Source organism: Gossypium arboreum, chromosome 2 (genome assembly GCF_025698485.1).
Source record: "Gossypium arboreum isolate Shixiya-1 chromosome 2, ASM2569848v2, whole genome shotgun sequence".
NCBI classification, from domain to species: Eukaryota; Viridiplantae; Streptophyta; class Magnoliopsida; order Malvales; family Malvaceae; genus Gossypium; species Gossypium arboreum.
The window spans coordinates 55,329,339-55,337,185 of NC_069071.1; positions in this window are offsets into that span (position 1 = coordinate 55,329,339).

The window sequence follows — 7,847 nt, forward strand, 5'->3', positions numbered from 1 at the left end:
CCCGAAGACCTCTTCTGAAACTCCTTGCTCCCACCTCACTTTTCTTTTCTCCAAACCGAGCTCCTCGGCCTTGCAAGCTCGCTCAACAAGTACCACAAATTCTCGGTTTCAAGATGCCAACATACAGCTTTATATCATCATTTAGTCCATCCTCAAACGTTTACATTACGGCTTCGAGGAAATGCATTCTCGTCGCATCTGGCTAAGCCTCACAAATTTTCGTTCATAGTCATGTAACCGACATGGAACCTTGTTTGAGTTCAAGAAATTCCTTCCGTTTTTGGTCAATGAATCTCTAAGCGATATACTTCTTTCAAACTCGATTTGGAAGAACTCCCAAGTTACTTGCTCTCTAGGCACAATGAAGTCAACGTATTCCACCAATAGTAGGCGAATCACGTAGCAAGGAGATAGTACACTTTAGGCACTCATCGGTGTGCAAGATAGCTCATCGAGTACCGAATAGTGTTGTCCAACCAAATTCACTTGCTCGGCATTATCGCTATCTGTAGCCTTAAATTCATAGCCCGTGTTTTGGATTCTATCAATCGAGGGCTTATTTGACCTTATTTGGTCACTCTAGGAGGTATCGTGAATCTTGGGGTTGTGTTTGTCGGGAATGGAGGTTGTGGAACAGCCGTATTAGTTCGAATGTATTGGTTGAACCAATCATTCATCACGCTATAGAAAGCTTGTCTAGCTTCATCATTCGGATTACTAGCATTAGGTTGAGAGTCATCGTTATTTGTCCCTTGTCGGGGAGCAAAGCGCTACACTCTCAAGATCATCACTACCGCTCGGTCGGGATCGGGATCCATTACTATAATTAAACACATTTGCAAATGTCAGAAATCACAACACTATCAAATAATCATATATAATGGCATGTACCTTCGGAGTTTAACCGGATATAGCTACTCGTTCAAATGCCTTCGGGACATAGCCCGGTTATAGTAACTCGCACAAATGCCTTCGGGACTTAACCCGGATTTAGTAACTCGCACAAATGCCTTCGGATCTTAGTCGGATTTATTAACTTCGCATACGAATGCCTTCAGATCTTAGTCCGGATATAGTCACTTAGCACAAAGCCTTCGGGACTTAGCAGGACATCATTCAATAACCATGCACATTTATCAATAAATCATGACACATTCGTATTTCGTTTTCATTAGCAAAACTCAAACACAAGGCACTTATCACACTTGCAATTTCGGCTCAATAGCCACACACAAGGAGCATGATTTTGATTTGCTTAAAACATGATCTAATCAAATCATAATCTAAGTTCCATTACTCGAAAACTTACCTCGGATGTTGTCGAACGGCTTCAACGGCTATTCGATCACTTTTTCCTTTCCCTTATCCAACTGTGGTCCCCTAAGCTCTTGAGCTAATTCAAACAAATTTAACTTATTAAAGTCTCATTTTGCTAGCTTATGGCCGAATATGACAAGGAGTTTGATAGGTCATATGGCCACCTTTTAGCTCAAATACACAATGATCATACACATTTTTAATCACATCAAGCAATTTAATACAATTAATTCGAACATCAAAGGAGAAGCTCAAGGTACTTAGCCCATATATATTCATTAGACATTAAAGTCACATAAGTACGAAATCATGAATCTAACTCAACACAATAGTCCACACTCTCTTTTAGCCGATTATCTAAGCCAAGATAAGGCATCAATATGCTTGTCTCTAACCGAATACATGCACACCAATCCACCTCATGTGGCCGAATATGCATGTCTATGTTGAGGCCAATTTTATACTTAATACCACACATAAATGGCATACATTTTACTAACTAATGCATTACATATTGTAACTCAATACGCATCAATCATTTACTTCATAACCGAAGCATCATCATATGTAAATATATACCTTGAGATAGTATATATGTCATACCAATACATCATGTGCAAACATATATACATATATATATGTGCAAGAGCCGAATCACAAGTTGGTCATAACCAAGTTTAAACATATATCCAAAACACAAATCTTACCTATCATGCAATAAGCATAAATCATGCTTATGGATATACCATGGCCGATACTTCCAACAACACCAAATAAAAATATACTTCATGGATCTAGGGTAGACCCAAGAAAGGAACTCATAATCATCAAGATGTAAACAAACTACCATTGTTCATCTAGATTTAGCATGAAACACCACCAACACCCTTATTAATCTCCATAGCCGAAAACCTTACTTATTCCAAAGTCACAATTTCAACATGGGTTACCAACAATAACTTGATATCTCACTCAAAATCAACTAGGATTTCAAAAACTAGTATCAACTTCCTTACCTTAATATCGACTTAAGATGACCGATTGCTTCACTCATTTCTTCCTCCTCTCAAATCGGCCAAGAAGAACCAAAGAACACAACTTGTTTTCTTTCTTCCTTAGAGTTTTCAGCCAAAAGAAGTGAAAAATGATGGACACTTTTTTTTTCTCTTCTTTCCCTCAACTCACGGCAATGGGGGGGGAACACTCACACCATTCTTTTTTTTTTTTTTCATTTCTTTATTACCCATACTCCTTATTTTATTTTTTCTTAACATACACCATTGTCATAACATGTTTTAGACAATAGATATCATATTCAAATAATTTGGTGACTCGGTTTAGCGGTCCTGAAACCGCTTTCCGACTAGGGTCACTTTAGGGCTGTCACAGTTGTTCTTGTTCTTCCTTTAAAATTCGGCTATCAAGATGATAATGGTACCAAAATTTGATTTTTGTTTTACTTAATAATTCATTATTAAACAATTTACTATTTTAACCTTTATTAAACCATTTAAAAATCATCATATTAATGCCTATTTATGTCAAAATCCACTATCAATGGTCTATTAACAACATAAGGACCTTTCATTTAATGAATCATAACAATTAAGCATGTTTAACTTATAGCATGCTACTTTTGCATTTTACGCGATTAAGTCCTTTTTTTCTCAAGTTGAGCTATTAAACGATAAAATTAGCTTACAAAATTTTCACACATACATATTCACATGCTATAAACACCAAAAAAAATATTAAAATAATTTTACGACCTCATATTTGTGGTCTCGAAACCACTGTTTCAATTTAGCTAAAATCGGGCTGTTACAAGTTCTGTCAATAAAATCTGTTTAGGAAGTATATTATGATCTATTAACTCAAGAAAGGATTAAATCACCAATGTAAATATGGAAAAGTTGAAGGGCCAATAGTGCCAATATTTTAAGGGTGAAAGGATCTAGAAACTAAGAAAAATGGATGAATTAGGACCAAATTGAATAAGTTGAAAAAGTATGAGGGGCTAAATCGCAATTGTATCAAGATGAGTGATGATTCAATGTAGGAATTTTGAAGGATCATTAGGCGCAAAATGGTCATTTAGCAAGAAATATAATTTTGAAGAGTAATGATGATGTTCGTGATATTTTAGATTAATTAAATAGATAAATATTATTTTATTAATATTTTGAATTGATATTTATTTATATTTATATTTATATTTTATTAATTTTTACTTAGCATTTAAGGAAGGAAAGATAAAGAGAACTATTTATCCTTCCATCTTTCAACATGAGAGAGGAGAAGAGAAGTTAAAAACTTTGTTTCTTTGTAATTTAGTCCTTCCACAAAAAATCCACCATTTTCACTTAGATATCAAAAGAATTTCCATAGCCACCAAGAGAGAAAAATGATAAGGAGACTATGGGGAGCTAGAATATGAAGTTAGATTCAAGAAAATAGAAGTTGGAGGAAAGAGAAAGTCAAGTTAAAGTTTGGTTTCAAGAGAATATGGTATAAATGTTAAGATATTATGTTATTTTCAAGTTTAGTAGGGATAGAAAAAAAAACATAAATATGGTGTTAAAGTAAAGGTTACTCATGGGGAAATATTGTATTTTTGACATCTTGATGAAGAGAAACGTTGAGAAAGAGATTCAAGTGGTAGGAGAAGTAAAAAGGAAGAAATTTTGATATAAAAAGAGGTAAGAACCCATGAACTTGCTTGTTATTTAAGGATTGAAATGTGAGTTTTGTAAACGAAGTGATAATTAAGTAAAATATAGTGTGAAATAATTTTTTATAGAGGTGAGGATGGGTTGGGCCACCTAGCCTGGCTTGAAGGCCAACCCGAAATGTGGGAGGGTTTGGGCAAAAATATAGGCCTGAAAAAAGGGCTTGGACAAAAACATAAGGCCCGTTTAAAAATGGGCCAGGCCTCGAGTAAGATGGGCCTGGGCCCGACCAAAATTCACTAAAGGGCATTTTTTTTATTTTTTAATATTATTTTCTTGTTATTTTCTCCCTGTTTTGCTATCATTTTACTATTATATTGCTACTATTTTGTTGTTATTATTTGGATATTGTATAAAACTTATTTGATTGTTAATTTTGCTATTATTTTAAAGACATTTGTTAATTTTTTATTATTTTAGAGACATTTGCTTGTTAAGTTGCATCTATCTTAGCGTTATTTAAGTATACATATTTTTAAAAATTTATTTTCAATTTGTTGGGAAATATTTATTTTGATGTTTTAGTATTTTTGATATATTATATATATTTTAAAATTATATAAAATAATATAAAATTAATATGGTAATTGGGTTGTGCCCAAGTTTTAGCATTTTTATCTAGGTCGGGCTTGGGCAAAATTTTAGGCCTATTTTTCGAGCCAGGACAGGCCTGGGCCTAACAAACGGGCTTTAATTTTTAGTTGTTCCTGGCCCAAACCCGGCCCGGTCCAACCCATGCTCACCTCTAATTTATTATGTGAAGTGGAAATTATAATAAAAGTATATTAGTTGGGTTATAAGAAATACATGTGATTAAAATAATACAAGTGAAATATATAGAAATTTGATGCGGAAAATGAGATAGTAGAATTAATTATGTGAAATAAATGAGATGAGAAAGAAATTTTATTTAATAGTGAATAGAGAACTTTTATGAGAAAAGGTGATTAAATTGGGAAATTATAGAAGTTTACAAGAAAATATTAATAGATAAAGTATTTAGTGAAAATGCAAGAATATATGAATTTTGCAATCCAAACTATAATTATTTCCTAAGTTGTGGAAATTAAGGGCTAAATTGTGAAATTTATATTAGAAATAGAAAAGTAAAGTGTATAACACTTACAATGAAAAAATTGATATTGTGGTGCATTTTGGAATATTAATAAGTATTGAATTATGTTATATGTGTTATTGAAAGTAAAAGATATTACTACGAAATATTGTGTCGAGGACTAAAGTGCAAAATATATAAAAGTGATATGTAAAATGTATGATAAGAATCATTAGTGAATTATAGATGAATATTGAGTTTAGAGACATATTACATGTATTAAAGATAGTGGAAGATATAAGTATATGTATTATTATTACAAGGACTAAATTGTTAAGTATGTAAAAGTTTTATGTGAAAGTGTAAAAGTGATATGCATGCATGATATAATTTTCCCAAGTAGATGAGATTAGAACTATTGGGATATAGATGGCATGCCATTATGGAAATTTAACGTGCTTATCGTCTTGCAATTTATTGCTTACTATTTCGAACTTCGATGCTTATCGTTCTGCACTTCGGTGTCTACTTTTTGCGTTTTGGTTCCTACTATTCTATCAGTGCACTTCAGTGCATCTCTGTATCATTTTGTATATCTTAAGTGTTCTGATTAGTCTACTGGGCCTATGTTAAAAAGGTAAATAATTTTCATTATAAGGTAAAAGTCTAACAGTGATTGATGATTGAAATATTGAATCTGTAAAGTGAAAATATAAGTAAATTGAATATGTTCGAGGGAATATGAGAAAGATATGAAAGTGTAGGATAAACGTGTACAAGTATTTTGAAAAAGGAAAAGATAAATATTGTGATGAAATTATGAAAATTTATATCAAATGTTGTGTAACACGCCTAACCCGTATCCATCGTTGGAATAGGGTTACGAGGCATTACCTATCAAATCACAACATAAAACATACATTTCTCATCCAAGAATCCATTAATACATAAACATCAATCCAACATAGTCACATTGTCCCTTATAAGGCTCTACGAGACCTTAAAACATGCTTGGAAGAGGTTCGGGACTAAACCAATAACATTTGAAAATTTTGGGAAACTTATAAAATTTTCATGCATACAGGGATCACACGCCCGTGTGAACAGGCCATGTGCCTCACACGGCCACCAAACACACCCGTGTCACAAGCCGTGTGAAAACAGGGCATACATACTGACTTGCATCACACGACTGGAGACACACCCATGTGCCATGGCCGTGTGAAATCTGGAGGGTATATTGACTTGGGTCACACGGCCAGCCACACGCCCATGTGCCAGCCCGTGTGTCACATATGGCCAGTAGACGTGCCTGTATGTCTAATCCGTGTAACTCACTGACTTGTTTAATTAAGTTACAATAGACACACGGTCGAGCCACACGCCTGTGTGCTCAACCGTGTGGGGTGCAAATAGGCTTGGTTTAAGCCACATTTCTCCCCCTCCTCAAGCAAAACAAAACCACATCATTTCATACCATTTCAATACATTTATAGGCAACCAAAACATGCTATTTCATATACAAATCATGCCATTTAAAATCCATCCATTTCACTACTCAAATCATAATCCAAAACATACTAAAACAATATGCCATTACCAACAATTTCACCTATCTTCTCTATGCATTTTTATCATCATCTTATCATCTATTTTAAACCTCAAGTTATACCAATTAATCATCACAACATCCATGACAAACATGCCAAAACACAAAGCCATTTATATACGTCATGTTTCACTTACCGAACTCATATAATAAGCCAACCTGAATGGCCAAATACACACCAATATTTACATCATTTATGAGCCAAATCTCATGGCTAATATAATATCTCAAAACACATCATCATATCAATAGCCTATACCCCATATACCATATATACATAGCATCAAAAGTACTAACAAGTTGATCGATAGTGTGATGATGTTCCTAATGTTCCCCGAATCTGAGCTAGCTTCGATTATCTAAAAAAACAGAGAAAGAACATATAAAGTAAGCTTTAAAAGATTAGTAAGCCATATACAAATAAAATTACCACATGAATTAACATTATTTCCATCAATAGGCAAACTATAAGTAAGCACATATAAGCTCAGAAACCTTTCCCAATGTATACATATTAAATATTATGAATGAATTCATCAAATACTTCTCTTTTCAATTCTTGTATGAATCTCGTACGTACCTGAGTCACTTAACTCATTCACACATTCTTTCTCGACTTGACTTTGCACGTTGAACCTTTTGGAATTGTTAAGGATACTCGAAAAACACATATAGCTCCTACAATGCCATATCCCAGATATGCTCTTACATGTTATCACATATCGATGGCAATAGCTCAGCTATGGTTTACACGAAATCAAATAACGATTCAATGTCTCAAATATGGTCTTACATGTAATCACATAACGATGCCAATGTCCCAGACATGGTCGTACGCATAATCACATCTCGTTAATCCTAATGTCATGACAATCGTATCCTATACTATTCCTAAGGTTCATACAAGACTTTCAGATATTGTAACCCTATCGATTCTTGCTCATATTTGATCATTTAACATTCATAGTAGTTAAATGACAATTAAACATATATAATTTAATTTAAAGACATTTATTTGCATATGAACTTACCTTGTATTCGGGATAAACGGACTGGATCAACTATTCGATAACCTTTGATTTTCCTCGATCTAAATCTGATTTCTTTTGTTCTTGATCTAATTGCTTGAATTTTTCAT